Genomic DNA, 21,855 nt, shown 5'->3' with positions numbered 1-21,855 from the left:
CTTAAAGAAGGGATGGAAATAGTTGGCTACCAAGTAGTACTTGAACAAACTCTTATTGGTTTACCAAGATGACATACAACATGGAGAGAATTTTTAGAATAAGAGATTATGTTACTTTAGTGTGTTCCACATAGTTCCTAGGACAACATGCACTACAATGAAGTATTAAATAAAATGTCACTTTTCTTAACATTTTGCATCTTGTTGCTTACTTTGCTTTACAAAATTTCAAATTCACACTTGCTACTTGAAGAAGAAATTTTCTGGAGAGGGAAAGCTTTGAGGATAATGACTCACTTCTGCAGATTGGCCAAATCTCCGTGAAGACCCTAGAAGACAGATTTATGTGTGAAAAAAAGCAGCATCTCTTTCTATCTTCCCAGCATCTCATATTAATCTTCTCTTTCTCCCACCCATTGTTCATCATTCTTTAAACACATCATAATCATCAACACCTCCACACCTGCTGTGCCGCAGTCCTGAACCGCTCCTCACTTGTATTTCTTTATCCGCACACCCCAGACGGTGATCAATCATCCTTCCTCTGTGTTCCCAAAGCCTACACTACATCACTCATCTACAATACATGATCTGATAGAAACCTAAATAGAATTATACCCATAAAAAGGAGAACTCTTTCTACCTCTAACATCTTTCCAGAAGTGCACTGTGTCTGTTTGACACAGATTAATTATTCCTGCTCTTTTGAAATACGAATGGAAACCTCAAGGACCAAGAGTACAGAAGAATCAATCCACAGTCTTCTCAAAAGAAAAATAAATCACTTGCTGTAATCCTCTTGGGTAGGAAGGAGCAGAGCAAGAGGCAGAAAACAGTGACACATGAGAGAGACAGTCAAAGTTACCAGTTCATGGATGCTTGCTTGATAAAATAGTTTGTGACTGTCTAGTGATAGTCAGAATTTTGCACTCACATGGTAGCAGTGAAATCATGATGAAAACAATAGGTATAGTTGGATGATGGCAAAGAGGTATTAAAATAAAAGTAACATCTTGTTGTGAAATGAAAACAACTTTACATAAACTTTTCATGGTCTGTGATGAATCAAATTTCATAATCGGCTCTCTAGCTTCTCTCAGGCTCTAGCATGTGCTGGCAAGCTATATTTCATATGTAACAATCCATCCTTGAATGCAACCAACATCGTGAATATTTTGACTTAAATCTATCAAAATAGGGCCCAGAGAGGTAGCCTAGTGGATGAAGTCCCACCAGGATCCCATATGGATACCAGTTCGTATCCCAGTTGCTCCACTTCCCTTTCCAGCTCCCTGTTCATGACCTGCAAGGCAGTACAGGATACCTCAAAGCCTTGGGACCCTGTACCATGTAAGAGACTCGGGGGCAGCTCCTGACCCCTAGCTTTGGATTGGCTCGGCTGTGGCCGTTGCAACCACTTGGGGAGTGATCCAGTAGATGGAAGATATTTCTGTCTGTTCTTCTCTCTGTAAGTCTGACTTTCCGATAACAAAAATAAATCTTAAAAAATAAAAATAATACGTATCAAAATAATTGATTAAGGGCATATAGTAGACTACAGATGTATATCCTCTCTACTCCCAGAATATTCCTCAAAGTCAGAGCACACTTTATTAATTACATTGTGACATCCCAATAAATGGAAAGCAAAGCATATAGAAAATGCTCTGTAAAGTTACTAGCCTGAGTAATTCTAAAAAAAAAAAAAAAAAAAAAAAAACCCTCCCAAGTGAAGAAGCTGATTGGAAGTTCTGGCTTAGTTTAGCTCACACAGCAGGCTTTAAGCGGTGGAGGAAATCCTCTCTAGAAAAGTAGAAAAGTCAATTGCGCATACAATCATGTTTCTTTCTCCCATTGCCTCCAGTAGAAGAGGAATCTCTGGTGCCTGGATTGTTACTACATTGTTGCTAACCATCAAATATCACAGTATTTAGACAAGACTGCAAACTGGAAACAAAATTTATTTTAAGATAATACTTAATTGGAGGAGAGAGCGGATCTATCCTGAAACACTACAGGTCTTGAGAATGGAGGCATGGAAGTAATTTTGCAAAAGTTGTACGGATGTAGGTTTAAAGTCTTAGAACCACCAGTGACATTACCTTTAAAAAATTATATGTTGTGTATAAACTAAAATTGAAGTATAGGTGAGGTGGTCACAGAAGGTGGCTGGGAACTCGCATTTACTTTTAACATATTGGTTACTCATTACTATGTCAATTAATTCCATAATGATGTAAATTTTTGCTGATGGTATGTTGGAGCTTTCAATTGACTGGGATGATACTCTGCTGGCTCTGTCTTCAGACCAGAGAGGGTATACCTAAGAAGTCGTTGAACTTGACTGGACAATAAGATGCTGGACTCTATGTTTGGTTTATGTAACTGTGTCACATAATACAATGTAATTAATGAAGTTAAATAATAAATAATTAAAAAAAATAATCTATCATACTAGAATAGGCATTCAGGAAAGGGGTGAAGTTCCAGGGTTGAAGGTCAAATGTCTACCAACAGGAAAATAATAGGCCAGAAACATTTTAAGACGTATGCAACTCTTTTGTTTCGTTTTCTTTTGTTTAATTATAAGAAACAGTTCAATAGGCTCTGGGATTTCCCTTCCCCATTCCCCATGTCCACTACTCTCCTCTCACTCTTCCTCCTATCATTACAGAAGTATAGTCCTTCAGAAACAGTCCCAAGGCCGTCATTCCACTCTTTAAATTTACCTGACATTGTAGGTATGGATAACGATAGAGTCCAACATCCTATTGTCAAGGTAAAATAGTGGGAAAGAACCTTAAATACCTTGGGATTAACTAGATCAATGATGAAAATTATAAGACATTAAAAAAAGAAATAGAAGACATTAAAAGATAAAGAAAGTTACCATGGTCCTGGATGGGCAAGATCAATACCATAAAATTGCCCATAATACCAAAAGTAATATAATATAGAGATTCAATGCAATCCCAATCAAAAATCCAACAACATCCTTCTCCGAAATAGAAAAGGCAATTCAAAGTTCATTTTTGTTTTCAGTTCTTCAAGGATTCATTGGTCAATCAGTAGCATGTTATTTAACTTCATGTTGTTCTAACTTTTTTCTTTCTTCCTGTTGTTGACTTTTAGTTCCCCCCACCCTGCAATAATCAGAGCTGAGCCGCTAGGCTACTGCACATGGTTCTTTTTGGGTTTTTTTTAAAGATTTATTTCTTATTATTGGAAAGGCAGATATACAGAGAGGAGGAGAGACAGAGAGGAAGATCATCTGTTCAATGATTCAGTCCCCAAGTGGCCGCAATGGCTGGAGCTGAGCCAACCCGAATCCAGGAGCTCAGAGCTTCTTCTGGGTCTCCCACTCGGGTGCAGAGTCCCAAAGCTCTGGGCCATCCTCAACTGCTTTCCCAGGCCACAAGCAGGGTGCTGGATGGGAAGTGGGACTGCCGGAATTAGAACCGGTGCCAATATGGGATCCTGGCATGTTCAAGGTAAGGACTTAAGCTGCTAGGCTAACGCACTGGGCCCTTATGGCTTTTTTGTAAGGGAATGTATAGTAACTGTGTAATAGAGAGTATCATATCCAGATGTGATGATACAATGCAATATGCATCTCTATTCCAAATCAAAGATGGGCTCCCAACGAAATTGTTACATATATCTTGATAGGATGCTGGTATCTCTGCTACTGTCCTTATCTGTAATGTCAGTATACACATAAACAACAGAATGATGGACTTATGACTTCTTACGAAGGACTACACTATTGCAATAATATAGGGAATATTGAGGGGTGGGGAGATTTGGAGAGGGGGTAAGGGAAACCCCAGAGACTATGGAATTGCATTCATTAAAAACAAAACAAAACAAAACAAAACAAAAAAAACTTCATCTGGAAACATGTGAGACCACAAATATCCAAAGCTATCCTGAAAAATAAAAATGAAGCTAGATGAATCACAATTCCAGATCTCAAGACATACTACAGAGCAGTGGTCACCAAAACAGTCTGGTACTGGTACAGAAACAGAGAACAACAATGGAACAGAATAGAGACCCCAGAAGGGAGCCCACACATGTAGAGTCAACTAATCTTTGACAAGAAAACTGAAAAGAATCCAGGCAAAAAGCCTCGTGGCTTCAACAAATGCAGTTGAGACAATTGAATAGCAGCCTGCAGAGGTAAGAAGCAAGACCCCCACCACCTGTCACCACATATAAAAATCAGCTCTAAATGGGTCAAAGACCTAAATCTGCACCCAGAAAACAGATGGAATTCTTGTACTTAAAGCATGCAGTAAATGATTTCTGAAGTTATTTGAAAAATCAAATCCAGGGAATAATTCATGGCAATGCTCTATTAAGGGGAAAAAACATGGAAAATATGTGTAGGTTAATAAACCCAAAACCACGTTCTTGGTACCTGTAATATGGAGAGATGCAACATTAACCAGAGGCCATGAGGCTGAACATGAGTGGGAATTTGATGAGGCATGTATGGTGCAGGCTCAGCAGATTAATGCACCTGCTAAGACATGAGTTGAAGTTGATCCATTACTTCCAGTCAGAAGGCATACAAGTCATGAACAAGCCCTTAACAAGCATTTCCTTCTTTTTTACTGGTGCATGGTCACACTGAATTTCCTTATATCCTAAGAATGTATAACATAAATATATAATTTGCTTGGGTTAACAGTATGTGAGCAGCAGCTGTGGAGTCACTCCCAAGACAAAAATGTTTAGATGCAGAACACAAATTGCTGTATTCCTTCCCACTTGATGCACAGATCAGGGAGGTCCATGTTATGATGAACCCTCTATCCGCCTGCAGCTCTGATTTTTCCAAGTCACATATACACATAACATTAGAGGAGTGAACCCATATTCTTGTATACTTGTCTTGTGAGATAACCACCGGATACTTCCCCTTACTAGCTGTGAAGGGGTCAGATGCCCCACAAAATAGGTAGGGTCTGTTCTAGAAAAATGCAGCGGCTGAGACTCAGAGATTTAGGTTCTAGTCTCCTGGATCTAAGGACCTTGATTTAGGGTCATCAAACGTGAAACTAAATCCTCTTACCAAGCAATCACAATGAAAAACACGTTGCCAACGAAACTAGGGCATTTAGAAGACATCTCTTTGGACAAACCATGATAAAACTGTAGCTCCAGCTAGCACACTAATGGCAAGCTGATGAGAAATCTGGCACAATGAACCCCAAACTCTCACTTCTGGCCTCTCAAACTCTGAGGTCACTACTGAGTGTGTTTGTAACACATGGCATTTCAGAAGTTGTTATTGCAGTGTAACATATCCTATTACTTACGATGGAATGGTACAGAACAAGCGTCTTGTGCTCAAGATTTTGTCTGCATATTTATTTAAAACACGAGGGACCTCACTCATAGACATTTCCCATGATCCTTTACTAACGTTCACATGTATTACAAGCTACACATGGGAGAGATTCCAGTTCAAAGAACAACCAGGAATTGTGTGAGGTGAAGACAACACAGCTTTCAGAATCTGTCATGCATGCAGGAGGGTAAGCTTTTCTGTGTAAGTGAATCATGAACAATATTGATTTTTCAATACTTCAGAAAAGTTTCATGTCTCTGTAAGTTTCTCATTCTCAAAATTTATCATGGTACCTGGCATTTTGGTTCTTGGTACAAGATGGAAAAAGGAAAAAGGAAAGGAAAAGCAAGGAATGGAATGGGTGTCCTGGCTGCTATTTTGTCTACTGCTCATTGTTTTGGATGCTGGTGGACCTGTATGTCCAAGACGTCATCTACCTTGTCACGGAAAATGGAGGATCCACATTTAAATTAGATATATTAGTGTCTGCATCTAGAAAATGGGAAGTAAGGTTTTATGGAAGATAGTACTAGGTAGCTATTTTTTTTTAAGATTCATTTATTTTTATTGCAAAGTCAGATATACAAAGAGGAGGAGAGACAGTGAGGAAGATCTTCCATCCAATGATTCACTCCCCAAGTGACCGCAATGGCCAGTGCTGAGCCAATCCAAAGCCAGGAGCCAGGAACCTCCTCCAGGTCTCCCACCCGTGTGCAGGGTCCCAAGGCTTTGGGCTGTCTTCGACTGCTTTCCCAGGCCTCAAACACAAAGCTGGAAGGGAGGCAGGGCTGCCGGGATTAGAACTGGTTCCCAAATGGGATCCTGGCACTTTAGCTGCCATGCTACTGTGCTGTGCCCAAGATAGGGCTAGCTGATTATTTGAATCACAGGGGATTCCTCGGCAGCATGTGGGAGGACATATCAGAGAGGAGGAAATTTTTCCAAGCACAGAGAATAGGAAAGCCACAAAAACAACAAATCAACAGATAAGGCAAAAAGTGCAACAGAAGTAAAAAAAAGAAATATTTGATTTTTAAAAATTATTATTATAGACTTGTCTTTCCCACCCAGGGGTTTTCCACAATCAAATGCTTTACCTATAAGTTAAATTGTATCTTAATTCAAAATACGAAATTCATCAAATGCTTCTCTACTAAGACATGTTTCCTCAAATTCTGTTTTTCTTCATAGGAGGGGGCATGAGAAGGAAGCTCCAACAGAAGCTAAACACTGACACAAGTCACTTTCCTTATGGTTTACAAGACTGTATTTATACAACTTCTCAGAAATAGTTGGATTATTCCCAGTGAAACCATGGAGACATTGGAGGTAGTCCATCAGCTTTGTTATCTCTGCTAACCTATAATTATAAGACAATTTTTAAAATAAAATAAAAATGATATTTAATAAAAATAACAATTAAGAGTAAGAAAAATTGTAGTTTTCTCTAGATATAAATGTAAAAAAAAACTTCTATAACATAGAGGAATATCTATGACTTTGCCATCAACAGAAATAAACATTTCCCTACGTTATTAAGCTTATTCTAAAAGTGTTTCATTATGCACTTATGTATTTTTATTTTCGATGGAGAAACAAGAGAGATGTCTTCTATCTTTTGAATCCCTCCCCAAATAGCTACAAGAGTCAAGTTTAGGCTAGGCCCAAACGAGTAGAGCAGAAATTAAGCTGGAATGGCAGGAACCCAAGGACCTGAGCCATCACCCAACATCTCCTCATCTGCCGTTTTCCAGAAGCTGAACCTGGAAATGCGTTCAAGACAAGGAGGACAAGACACGATTGCTGGTCAGGTTGAACATCAGTGACTAAAGAATCAAGGCCTGGAAAGATAGACCAGGAAGAAGCATCCCAAAGCCTCAGGGGAAAATTCTGGTTTGGCTTTCTCACACCCACTGCTAAACAGTTAAATACATCTTTAGGAGGTCTTACCAAAAATTAGTATTTGGAAAATTTTGTTTGTGCTGTATTTGAGATCTTTCAATAATATTTCTGTTGGCATTAGATGATGTCAAGACAAGCCAAATCATTCAAGTTAACTATCACCTAAGGAACACAGATATGTGTTTTTGCTGAATTTGGAAGTAGCAATTAAAAAGGTCAATTTGATAACTTCAGTTTTTGTTCTTTTATTTAAAAAAAAGCCCCAATGACTTTTCAGTAAAATATAAATAGACTCATATATGTATATGCATATATTTGTATATATGTGTGTATATGTATAGATGTGGATATGTGTGTACATATATATCGTTCTACGTTCTAGTGATGATTTTAAAGAAACATTCTGTCAGCCTCCAGCTATTACCTGAATTAATTTGAAAGGCAGATTCTGTGGCTAGAATCGCAAATCAGTGGGTTTCAACGTACAGCACTTAGGGAATGAAGTGCCATCAACAGTAATTACTTCTTTCTCCCTTGAGGGTCCCTGAGAAGGAAAGTATAGCATTTCCTACTGAGGAAATTCAGTGTTTGACAGACCATACACAATTATAAAATTAGCTAATTGATAACTTATTAACATTAGAAGCATGCTTGTTCATTAGTAGTTTTAAATAAATTTCTCTTCCATTTCCAAATTAGTATTTCAAATGAGACTTATCAAGAAATCTTGTTTTAATTAATTGCCTATATTGTCATTTGTATCAAATCTCTTACCTTTGATCAGTTTCTAGAGTCAGTTTATCTATAGAGAACTCTCAATAAGGTTTCTGTACCTCCCTGCACTGAGAATAATCTATGACATTATTATAAAAATACTGCAAATAATCAACAGCAGTTACAGCAGAATCCAGCCTAGAAAAATAATGAAAAGACCTCTCTGGCTGCTTTAACATGAGAAGTCACAGCCCTTGGTCCCCAACAGACAGTAATGAACACTGCATAAGGAAAACCAGAGCATGTCTTCAGTTATTTTGAAGATCCATTTTATGTAAAATACTTAATTTAAGCCATTCTTCTCCATCTACTTTTGTACCAGATTTTGCTATCCTGAAAAATAATAATATAGAAAAATTATCTTAAGAAAGGAATTGCTGAATGTTGTCATGTGGAAGCAAAAGCCAACAAAACAAAAGAAAACCTTGATTTTTAACAATCACTTAATACTCAAATTAACACAGAAGTTTGAAAGCTGCTTCCTGTTAGGTACAGCTACAACCCAAGGACAAACAATTGAAGGAGACTTGGATAACTCATGTGTATGAGGAAGAATTTAACCACTCTCCCACAGAGATACTGTGAAGATTTCAGGAAACAATAAAACATTTTCCAGTAAAGTGCCTGACACATAACAGGTACTCAGCATGTTTTAGTACTCCTCCCTCTTTTGATGGCTGTGTGGATATGTCTTCCGGTCCCTACTGACCATTACGTTGAGTAGTAGATTCAGGAACAGATGAAATGCACTTTGATTTCAGGCGAGATAAAGTCAAGCAAAGAAGAAAGCATAAATTTAAGCCAATTACACACTTGAAAAGGGGCTAGCACTACAAAGAATAAATGAAAACAGAAAAGACAACAAAAGAATATATCTCAAACGGGTAATAAAAGAGTTCAAGTTTAGCTGTCTTTTCTTCCCAATTTAATTCTCTGTGGGTTTTGCTCAGCTCCCACTGGCTCTGTGATCTCTGGAGTACTTTGCATCACTCCGTGTAAAATCCTTGGCTTTTATTTTGATGTTGTACATTTAAGTTAGGGTGATGGTGTTCTTGATGATTTTAAAGAATATGAATTTATATTAGTACATGCCAATTTCTCTTAATGCCCAGTATTTTAAACTAAACTTTATGTAGTAAATAAAGATAATGCCCACTATGGTCTAAAAGTCTGTGTCCTCAACAATTTCTAACATTTAAATCCTAACTCCCCAATTGATGATGATAATGACGATGACAGTGATAGAGGACATGATTAAATTGTGAAGGTGGATCCCTCATGAATAGGATTAGTGTCCTACCGTAAGAGGCTTCAGAGAGACCTTAGCCATTTATCCACATAAGCACACACTCTGCAGCCTAGAAAAAGGCATTCCCAAAGACTTAACCAAGCTGTCACCCTGATCTCAGGCTCTCGCTTGCAGAACTGTGAAAAAGAATTTCGCATTGCTTTAAATCCACTGCTGCAGTTGCCCAAATGGACTGAGACAATGCTATAATCCAAGTGACTTATATAACCTAAGTTGAGGGAGAAAGCAAAGAGAATGGAATATAAAACCAAGACAGAAAGAGAAAGGGGGGAAGAAACATAGAAAAGACAGAATACAAAACACATTAAGTATCAAATTTTAATTAGGTAAGTTGAAAGTAGCTATTCTAGACTCATCTGTTTGTGTAAACTCAAAGTCCAGCAAAGGATGTATTGATCCCCAAAAATACTTTGTAAAATCACATTTCCCATTATTTTCACTTCTGTCTCTAGAATCCTATATAAACTGTTTACTGCCGCATCTTTGGGAATGTAAAATGGAACTGGTAGAATTCCAGAAAAGCAAAATGAAGTCAGTCACAAGGATTCCAAGTGGGAGTAGGGCTAGGGAAGATAGCCAGCAATGCAAGATGGGGCTAGAAAGAGTATCACTCTAACCCGGACAGAACCATGGGATGCCAAGTCAATTAAAATCTTGATACTATGAAAACAGGCTTCAACTTACCTCTCAAAATCTGAAATACAGTGTGGGTCTCTTTTAAAGGGATAGCTTTTAAACCTAGGCAAGGGAAGCTTAAGGCAAAAACAAGTAAGGAACATACCTCTTCGTGTGGAGAAGAATGCTTTGAAAATTCTCAGCCCACGAAAGGAGTGCATGGGCAGCAAAGGCAGGCGGATTTTCAAATGGCACTGGTTGAATGTATATTCCACAACACCATCAATGGACATTACAAGGAGCTAATGAACATTACGCTACAGTTTGTTCTCAGTATGAAAAATTACATCCACTCATGGTTCACTCCCCAGGGCTACTGTCTGCACAGGTTTGGGGGCCAAATGGAGCATCGGTCCAGACCAGTCAGGGTTACTTCTACATTTCTAGGCTTTATCTTCCTAACTCAAAACTCACAAAGTTGTGAAATATGTTGTAAGAAAACTGAAAGGCTGACTATTTGGTTTAGCTTCCTCATTTTATACACAGGAATCTTGACTCATTCTAACTTACTTAATTGGGAGAAGAATAAAAAATAAATTCAGCATTTCTAACTCACAGTCAGAGAATTCTTCATAAGTCATAGATACTTACACCAACTTCTTTCTTCTTCAATGATGAATAAATACTAAAACTGTAGCAGAGACTATCAAGATACATGCCCAGAGCAGATATAATTACTTCCTTAATCAATAAATTAATTTCTTAATGACAGTTTATGATAATTTATCTCTTCTACCATGTGTTTTTATTTTTAAAATCTCTTAATTTGAATTACTTTGATTTGACAGATTATGAGTAAGGAGAGAAAGAGAAAGAAATCTTCCATATGATGGTTTACTTCCCAAATGCTTCTCTCACCTCCAGAATAGCAAGGCTGATGCCAGGGGCCCTAATTTGAACCATTACAGCTGACCCCAGGGTACACACAATTGAATCGGAAGCTGCAGGGTCTCAAACCCAAGCACTGTGACTATGGGTATCTCAAGCAGTGACTTAAAATTCTATACCACAATGCCAGATCCTATCACATGCCATTTTTGCTTTATACAAAGGACCTTTCCTTTGATATTTAAATATATATATATTTAGAGTTAGAGAGAGAGAAAGAAAGAGAGAGAAAGAAAGGTCTTCCACTTGCTAGTCTCCACATGACCCCAATGGTCAGGGCTGGACCAGGCCAAAGCCAGGAATCAGGAGCCTCTTCTGAGTCTCCCACATGGTTGAAGCGACCCAGGCACTTGAGCCATCCTCCATTTCTTTTGCAAGTATGAGATCAAGGAGTCGGATTGGATATGGAGCAGCTGGGATTTTAAACAGCACCCATATGGGACTATGGCATAATACCAACCCCATACATTTTTTTTCTTACTAACCTCTTAACTTCTCTGTCCATTGTGAAGCCAAGCCTTAATGAAAACAATAACCTCTGAGAAAGGGGGTTGTTTTTTATTAAAGGACATGAAATATATAAAACGCTGTCATTATTATCTTACTGAACTTTTAATTATTATTTTGTGATACAGTTCCATAGACTCTGGGATTTCCCATTCCCCTCCCCAAGTCCTCTCTTCCTCACTACTAATTTCCCCTCTAGTATTACAACGGGTAGTCCTTTTCATGAACAGCCATCAGTCCATCTTTCTGCTATTGAAGTGTTTCCCAACATTGTAGGCATGGGCAATGTCAGAAAGTCCAGCCTCCTACTGTCAGAATATCTTCAACAGCTTGACTGGGAATCCATCTTTGGTCTGGATGCAGAGAGGCATAGTCCATTCTGTGTCCACATCCAAACCTGTCAGTCTCCACTATACTTCTATTATACATCCTCTTAAATGCAGAGCCAGAAAACCTAATCCACAACAGTACAAAAAAAAAAAAAAAAAAAACCAGAAAATTTACATCAACATGAAGTTAAACAATATGCTACAGAATGACTAATGTGTTGCTAAATTGATTAAAAAAATAAAGTTTCTTGCAGAAATTGAAGCTACTGCATGACCCATGTGGTGCTGAAGAATGACAATAAAAACAAGAACCTAAATGCCAATGGGATGTAGCAATAACAGTGTTGAAAGGAACATTTACAACATCAGGTGCTTACAAACAATCAAAATGTCACTTGTGGATGATCTATTAATGAACCACGAGGACTTATTTTAAAAAGATACAAATGAATAGGAAGTGTGAAAAAGTAAAATTCACAGCAAAAACTTAAAGCATCCTAGCACACAGCTCAACACAAATTAAACAGTGCTACCTGTATAGACATGTCTGGAAACAAGTGACTGAAGTAAAATCCCTTCCAGCCTATCTGAGAGGTTGCAAGCTTGCTCATAGCTAAAGACAATGGTCCCTCTTCAATACAGTATATGCAACACGTTTTCACAAAGTTCACAGAGAAATGGGCCACTTCACAGTGCATTAGCCGACTTCATTTAAGTAGATGGCCAATGAGGACCATTACTCAGCATGTGAAATGTGAACTGTATAAGACAACACTCATTGTAAGGGTATTACAGTTTTATTTATTGATTCAGAGAAATCAAACCACATTTGACAACAATCACCAAAACCATGTAAAGCTCTGGTCACTGGCAGGATACCAATGGGATCCTGTATGAATGCTAGTTTTTACAATTTGGTGAAATAATTTTTCAAGTGACCTCCACTACTGATTAGCTCAAAATATGAACTATTTGCCATTATTCCCAATGTATACATGTCTGTGTATAGGAAAGCGTATGCGAAAATTAAGCAAAAATAACAAAACCTGTCACTTTGGAAGAAGGCAATTAACTAGGTATACATTTCTCCCAGTGATTCACTAATGCATTCTTCTGACTGAGATTCAGGTCCAACATGAGAAAGTGAAGTAATTGGTCCAAGAAGCTGCCTCTGGAACTATCCAATGCCATGATAGGGTCATTGAATTCCTGGTGTTTCCCTTTCAGTGATTTGAAAATTATTACTATTTCCTATTGTACACTTGGTGATTGCTTTACATCTTGAGGTTTTAAATTAGGTTATATGGTATGCAAAAGAAACGAAATAATTTGAAATGTTTTTCAACTCACTGTGCCCCACACAGTGCCTAACACGATCCATTTACTGACTGAACAATCACAGGTTGTGATAGGCAATCAAACTGAGGCAGGCAAGGAAAAAGGGCACCATATCTCAAAGTACATTTAAATTCATGACCTGACCTTTAGAATTCTTATAGAGTTTTAGAAATGATTTTTAGCAGATACAATTATTATTCCCATGTATAGTAAATCTGCAACGGCTGACATTTTGGAATAAACAGAATTTTACTCAGCAGAAGAATAAACCTAAATATATATTTTTAAAAGAAACTCGACTTTTTCTGGACCATGAGATAATAATCTTACAAAGAATATTTTTAGCAGAATATTGAAAGTTATATTTTTAGTCCCTGAAGGACTTATATCACAGAACTGGTCTCATGAGGAGAAGAAACCCTGGCTTTCTACCTGTAGGCAGTTTCAGGAATGGACAAAGAGAAGACAAATGCTAGCAGTCAATGGTAGTTCTCCTTGGAGAAGACAAGTCCAAGTTCAGTGAGGCCAAGTCAGCTAAGATTGGGAGTGAAGGCCTTAGGGAGAGGCATTCAGTAGATGGCCCATGAGAATCATGTTTTAGTAATGAAGCTACACTGGTCTTGTAACAGACAATACTCCGTAACTGCCCCGGTTTCAAAAGCAAACCATAAAGGCATCAAAATGACATGCAAGACATTGACTTGACATTGCATGTCAAGACAAACTGTTTTACTCTTTATAGTATTTTAACTATAACAGAGTCCAAAAATGTAAAATCATAAAATCAGCCAGGCATCAAAACTATTGCATTTTGAAGAGAGAGTTTGATCAATGTGATTAAATTTTAAAAATTATAATGAGAAGAAGAAAAAAAGGAAAATAGAAGAAAAGTGTTTCAATAGAACTGAGAGGTGAAAATAAATAATACCTGAAATCAATGTATCTATCAGTAGCTAAGATGTGGCAGAAAGAAAAGAGAACTTAAAGGTGTCATAACAGATTATGTAGATGAAGCACTAAAAGAAAAAAAAAGGAAAGCACTTTTCCAAAAGACTAATTTCTATGATGTAGAAGTTTGTCAGAGTACCAGATCAAAGAGAAATTTTTGAAGTTAAAATTCTAAATTTTTTTTCAAATTTATTGAAAACTCTAAGAAGAGATCCAGGAAGATGAATAAAAAACAAAAGGATGAATGAAAAGAAAACAATACTTAAAAATTACATTATAAATCAAGTTACTGAAAATGAGTAATAAAGAGCAATTTTAAAAGTAAATGTATACAGAGGGGTGGGTATTGTGACAAAGTGAGTTAGGCTACTCTCTGCATTTTGGCCTCCCATGTCAGGGTGTCACCTAGGATCCTGTCCACCCAGCTTTGGGTCCATCTTCTGCTGACGCACCCAGGAAGGCAGGGAATGGCGGCCCAAGAACTTATGTCCCTGCCGCCCACGAGGCAGAGGCAGATGGAGTTCCGAACTCCTGGCGTTGGCCTGTCTCCACCCTGGTGTTGCAAATATTCATAGAGTCAGTCAGCAAATGGAAGACCTCTTTCTCTGTCTCCCCTCAAACTGCGTCATTCAGATTTTCAAATAAATAGTATTTTTAAAAACCATTTCAAGGAAAAAAATTACATATTGTGTCAAGGGGAAAAATACCAGATACATGAAGATTTCAGTGAGCCAGGGTCAGTGATGTGAACTCTTTAAAATGATGAATTACTCATTAAGAAAAGCAACTTGCAGACTAGAACACAATCAAGGAAAACAGTCTAAGAAATTAAGCAATGACAACTTTCTCAAACAAATCCAAAAAACTGCTTTGTTAGCCAGTGTGATTGTACACTAATACAAATGTTCTCTTGAAACTAGCCAAAAGGCCAAGAAGCAATGCACTAATACAAACGTTGAAAGAAGTTCTTCAAATGCAATGAAAAGACATCCATAGAAAAAGGAGATGACAGAAAAGCACCCCAAAAAATATGTAACATGTAAATATGGAAGTAAATACAAAAACATTCTATTCCATTGTTTTCATCTTAAAAATAATTGCTTAAAAGATAATTGCTTAAATTTATATGTATTATATACTTATATTACAGGCTTACATAAATATATGCATGCATATGTATTAAGTACACCACTTCAAAATTACAAAGGCTAAAGAGAAATGGTAGGGCTTGGGAAAGCTACATCCATAATATGGTAGTTGGGATACTAGGGTTCAAATATCTACCTCTCTTTTTCCAGCTTCCCTCTACTGAACCCTTAGAGAAGCAGTACGTAATAGATCCAAAAGATGAGTCTCTGTTACCCAGTTGAGAGACCCAAACTAAGTTTCTGCCTGAAATCCCAGCTGTTGTGAACATTTGTCAAGTGAGCCAGTGGATGAGTGTCCTAGCTAGCTACCTAGCCATCCATCCATTCATCCATCCACCCATCCATCCACCCATCCATCAATCCTCCTTTATAATAATGACATTAAATTTTTTGAAAAGGGAAATGTTATGGGAAAATGTTTTAAGGTTAATTCATACATGTAGTTTAACAATGTAAAATCAAACAGATATGAAATATAGAGTAGTCTTCAAAGATATACAAATATGTATAGCTAATAAGGTAGAAAGAAAATAGAATATTAACAAAAGCAAAACAATACAACAATAATCCAAACAATAAAAATTAAGAGGACAGCAAATACAAATAAATCATAGATAATGAAGATATATTTATGTCCCACTATGTAAAAAATAATTAAATTTATATGGTGTAAGTGTACTAAAAACTAATAACTGTTAGAGTGGAAAAATTAACATAATATTAAATCATATCCTGTCTACATTTAAACTAGAGTCAATTGAAATATAAAGATACTAATTTAACAAAATGTAAAAGAATGAAAAATACATATGAATCTAACAACAATGTTAAAGAAATCGGGGGCTAAGTGGTTTAAGGTACCTGCAAAGCTAGTGATTCTAACTGGAACACAAGCACAGTTGGGGTTGTCATCTGTTTCACTTCTGATCCAACACTTGCTAATGTTCCTGGGAAAGCAGTAGAGGTTGTTCAAGTGTTGGCCAATGCTGTGGCATGGAGGGCAAATCTACCCCCTTCCCCCGTGGTCCTGGTGCCCCATGTCGGTGCCAACTGAGTCCCAGCTGCTACTATTCCCTGTCTAGCTCCAGCTAAGACATCTGGGAAAGCAGCTGAGGCTAGCCCAATCCTCAGACCCTGCACGACCCAGAAGGAACTCTTAGCTCTTAGCTTCAAACCAGCCCAGCTAATGCCAATGCAGTCATTTGAAGAGTGAACCAATGGATGGAACATCTCTCTGTGTGTCTCTGTGTCTGTCTCTAACTCTCTAACTCTGTTTTTCTAATAAATTAACAAATTTATACTTAGGTAATGTATATTTTCAGAGATTAAAAGCAACCTGTCATAACGATAAACAGTTCAGTTTCTAATGAAGACATATCATAGTTTTTTTTATAAATTCCTAAAGAAAACTCATAAAGCACAACTTCTCCTGAAAGTAGTAAGAAAGAAGAAATAAATGCACATTTATCGTTGGAAATTTCAGCAGTATTATCTTAGTAATGATGAAGCATGTAGGCTGAGTTTCAGTGAAGATTGAGAGATAAAATCAAATAATGTGAAGTTACTGATACTTGGTTAAAGAACATTTTAACAAAGAATAGGAGAGTTTATATTATTTTCACCAAATAACCCACATATTGCCCCATAAACAAGCCCAATCAATTTAAAGAGATCCAAATACAAAGTGTATTCTCTAACAGCAGAATTGAGGCAGAAATAAACAACAGAAAGCTATCTGGAAAAATACTAAATAGCTGAACATTAAACAATGTGCTTCTGGATAAATGTGTGGAATAAAAAAATATAAAAATTATTAGAAAATAGTTTAAAATGTTCAAAAATGAAATCACAAAAATATCAAGATTTCTATGATGCTGGTAAAAGAGGGCTTTCATAAGCTAGAAAAAAAACGAAGTGTCTTAGAATAAATTAGGAAAGTGTATCTCTTAACAGGACAAAGAATATGAAATTAACCATAAATGAGTGTAACAAAGGAAAATAAGAAAACAATTGAAGATCAACTAAATAGAAAACAGAAAATAGAGGAAAGGTAAATGGAAACTGATTGTTCTTTGAAGAGTCTTCACATCTCAAGATGATAATTATCTTATTAACCCCATCAGGAAAAATAGAAGATACAAATGCAAAGAAAATAAAGATGTTCCATTTATAAATATTCCACAAATACTAAAAATGTGTTACAATTTAAATAGCTCGTGGCAATATACTTGAAAGAAAAACACAAAGAGCAAATTAAAGCCAACAAAAACACAAGATGATACACTGAAAATGTTGATTCTTTGTTTCAAAAATCCTCGCACAAATGTGTCTGCAACTCTGCCTTTCTAATAAATGAATGAAACTTTAAAAAGCAAAAATTCCGGCTACAGTTAAGAAGAAGAAAGACAAATTTACAATTATATTTGGAAAATCAGCAGTCTTATTTCAGTAATGATTGCATTTCTTTCATTCCAAAAAACTTTTGGAGAAACTTCATATTGTTTTCCATAATGCCTGGGCCAATTATTTTCTAGCAACAGTATACAATGATACTTCCCCCCTCTTATTAATACTTGGTTTCTCTTGTCTTTCTGTTAATAACCACCCTAACAGTGTAGGATAATATCTCAGTCATTTCAATTTTTTTGTAATACTGAGCATCTTTTCATATACTTGTTATACATTTCCTGTCTTCATAGAAATTGAACACCACAACCTATTTTTAAGGTCATACTAATTACTTATTTTTTGCTACTGAGTTGGAGAACTCCTTTAAGTATTTTAGATATTAACTCATTATTCGCTACAACAGTTACTGATCATTTTATCTCAATACATAGGCTACCATTTTATTTTGCTGGTTGATTTCCTCCTGCCGCAAAAAAATATTTTGGTTTGACATGATCAATGCCTCATAAAGATATCTTTGTTCTCATGTTAATTACAGAATTACTTGCAAAAGCTAAGATATGTTCATATCCTAAGTTTGTGTTAATGATGAGATAAATTGATTCACAAATTGGAGGTACATGCATCTTTCAAGAAGTTTGTGCAAAATGTGTGCTTTCTTTTAATCTCATTCTTTCATGAACTTTTTTAAACCTCTGTAATATCATGTAAACATAGACATATATGCATAAATACACACATATCAGCATATAGAAAAACTTTAAACAGGAAGAGATGCTTTTGTTTGAAACAGCAGAAATTAACTTGGAGAACACTAGATTAATTGAGACATAAAACACACAGACACAAAAAATTGCATGGTCTCACTTATATGTGGGGCTTTTAAAAATAAAGTCAAATACAAAGAATAAGGGTGATTACTGAGGGCAAGGTGAGAAGGGAGACGAGGATAAAGAGATGTCAATGAAATGAGAAAAAGCTGCAGTTACATAGGATGAATAAGTCCGGAGATTTAATGTATAACCTAAGCACTGCTGTTAGTATTATTGTATTATGACAAGAAGCAAATAATGGAAAAGTGCTTAAATTGTGAGCACATTTTTGCTGCTTTTACCTCTCCCCAGAATAAAATATCAATGGAGTTACCATTGAGTCACAGTAAATATAATTTTAATTGAATACTTTAAGTACATAGAATAATTTTTTTAAATATCCTCACCAAAAACTCTTTTAGATTTTATGCTTTTCATGGGCATTTCTGTCAGACATTCATGAAATGAGTATTACTAGCCATAGACATATTCTTCCTGAAAACAGAGCAAAAGAAAATGCATTCCAAATCCTTTTATAAGGCTACCTCCATCGATAAACACAAAATCAAATACAGACATTAAGAATAAAGTACAACCAATATTCTTCATGCATATGAATGCAAAAACTCTTAATAATTTATAGTAAATGAAACCCAACATTTTATTAAGAAAACATGCAAATTTTACCCTGGGGATACTGAGATGCATTTAAAACTCTTGTAATATAATGCACTGCATTGGAAGAATTAATGAGAAATACTACATCTCTACAGAAGCAGAAAAATTACTTAATAAATTTAGAGACAATTTCATGAAACTGTCAGGAATAAAGGAGTAAGAGAAAAAAAGTTGACTTAATAAAGACATCAACGTGAGTACCATTTTTATTACTTCTTTTTTTAATTAATGGTGAAAGATTGAATGGTTACTCCTTAAAATTAAGAATAAGTCATGAATATCTACACTGAACACTTTCATTAAACATGAGGCTATGTAAGATTTTATATGGTTTCAGAATATGTTGTGCTGCCTTGAAAAAGACTAAGTACATACGCAAAGATCAGTGTAAATGCTTTATAACTCATGTTTCTTATCTGTCTCTTGATCTATCAGTGTAGATGTATGTCCCAAAAATATTGACTTCAGAAATTCTTTGCTAGTTTCACCCCTGTTGTCTCATGTATCTGAGGCTACCCTATGGGGTGAATAAAGGCTTCAGGATTGAATAATTCTTACTCACCCAGCAATACACTTACTTTTTCAGTACATTACCTGATAATATTACTACATCATTTTCATTTTGACCAAACTTTATATATTTTTGATCTGACATCTTTCAGTCTTTCTATATATTTAACCAATGTCATAAAACAATCCCTGCAAATATCACTGGATATAGTTTTACTACTAACTCTCATTGCTTTTTCTCTCTCAGGGGTTGGTTTCCTGCCAGCAGGCCCCGAGACCACCAAGGGGGTGAGGCAATGGTGTTCTTTTTTTTAAATATTTATTTATTTTTTTATTGGAAAGGCAGATATACAGAGAGGAGAGACAGAGAAGATCTTCCATCCGATGATTCACTCCCCAAGTGACCTCAACAGCCGGTGCGAAGCCAGGAGCCAGGTGCTTCTTGCGGGTCTCCCATGCAGGTCCAGGATACCAAGGCTCTGGGCCATCCTCGACTGCCTTCCCAGGCCACAAGCAGGGAGTTGGATGGGAAGTGAAGCAGCCGGGATAAGAACCGGTGCCCATATGGGATCCTGGAGCGTTCAAGGCGAGGACTTCAGCTGCTAGGCCACAGCGCCGGGCCTGCAATGGTGTTCTTTTTTTTTTTTTTTTTTTTTTTTATATTTATTATTTAACTTCAGTAATTACATTGTATTATGTGACACAATTACATAGATACTTGGGTTCTCCCCACCCCTCCCAATGGTGTTCTTCAGTTGCAAGACCATCGGGGACAGTCTGATGGAGCATGTGCGTTTATTGTGAAGCAAGCACAAACTTATATAAACTAGGGATAGGGAAGGAGGAAGGGTGTCTCCTTACAGTCCCCCAACCCAACAATGGCACTGTAATTGGCTAGAAGGCATGTCTATCCTTTTACACCCTCCAATCATGTCACAGGTTACATAGCATAGTAAGGACGCTTTGGTCACACCCACCAGGTAGCAGGCAGAGATGCAGAAGGATCTCCTACATTTCTCTCTACCCTTCTCTGCAAGATAGTCCCAGAACTGAAGTGTTGTGTCTACAATTGTTACAATTACTGATATATTTAAACTTAAATTCTATTGTATGTTTTTATAAATATGAAATTGTTAACATCTTTTAAAATGTATCCTAGTATTTACTATAGAACTAACTGTAGTTTTCAATTGAAAGCTCTTGAGAAGTCTTTCAGAAGTTTGAAGGCACTTGACAGAATCATGGAACACATGAAATTAAAAAATAAGGCTTTTAGAATTCATGGAAAGCACGAAATTAAAAGATAGGGCTCAGAATTATGGCTCTGTGCGTTGTCATTGCCTGTGACACTGGAATTATCTGTGAGTGCTAGTTCAAGTCCTGGCTGTTCCTCTTCCAATCAAACTCTCTGCTAATGTGCCTGGGAAAGCAGAATATGTTCCAAGTCAGCTGCACCTGCATGGGATACCCTGATGGAGTTGCTGACTCCTGGGTTTTAACTGGCATAGTCCCAGCTGTTTTAGGCTTTTGGATAGTGAACCAAAGGATGGAAAACCCCTTTTCTCTCAATCTCTCTCTCTTTCCCCACCCTATGTAACTCTCTCTTTCCCCACCCTATGTAACTCTCCCTTTCAAATGAAATATATGTATTTTAAAGAAGTTAAGCTTATTCAGAGCTAAAAGTTCTGAAGTCCAACCAAGCATTTTCATAATATGAATTTCAACATGGGCATTTGGTACATTAATTATATGCCTGGATTTAAATAACTTTTGCATCAAAATAAGCTTATCTTTGAACTCAACTTTCCATAAGTCTTTTGAAGTATCTATGCAAATATCAAAATAGAAGATTCTCCAGTTGATATATTTGACATATAATTTAGTTAAAATTATCAGTCGTCCCAATAAGAATATTTTGTGTTTGTGAGAACTCTGAATCTGAGAGCAATTTTAGAGACTCTGTAATTCATTTTATATATGCAAAGATTGAAATTTAAGAGTTTAGATCAGGGCCCGGCGTGGTGGCCTAGCAGCTAAAGTCCTTGCCTTGAACACACCAGGATCCAATATGGGCGCCGGTTCGTATCCCAGCTGCTCCACTTCCCATCCACCTCCCTGCTTGTGGCCTGGAAAAGCAGTCGAGGACGGCCCAAAGCCTTGGGACCCTGCACCCGCGTGGGAGACCTGGACGAGCTCCTGGCTCCTGGCTTCGCAGTCCTTTGGGGAGTGAATCATCTCTGTCTCTCATCCTCTCTGTATATCTGATTTG

The sequence above is a fragment of the Ochotona princeps genome, chromosome 8 (genome assembly GCF_030435755.1).
Source record: "Ochotona princeps isolate mOchPri1 chromosome 8, mOchPri1.hap1, whole genome shotgun sequence".
In the NCBI taxonomy this organism is placed as follows: Eukaryota; Metazoa; Chordata; class Mammalia; order Lagomorpha; family Ochotonidae; genus Ochotona; species Ochotona princeps.
This window is presented reverse-complemented; position numbering follows the sequence as displayed.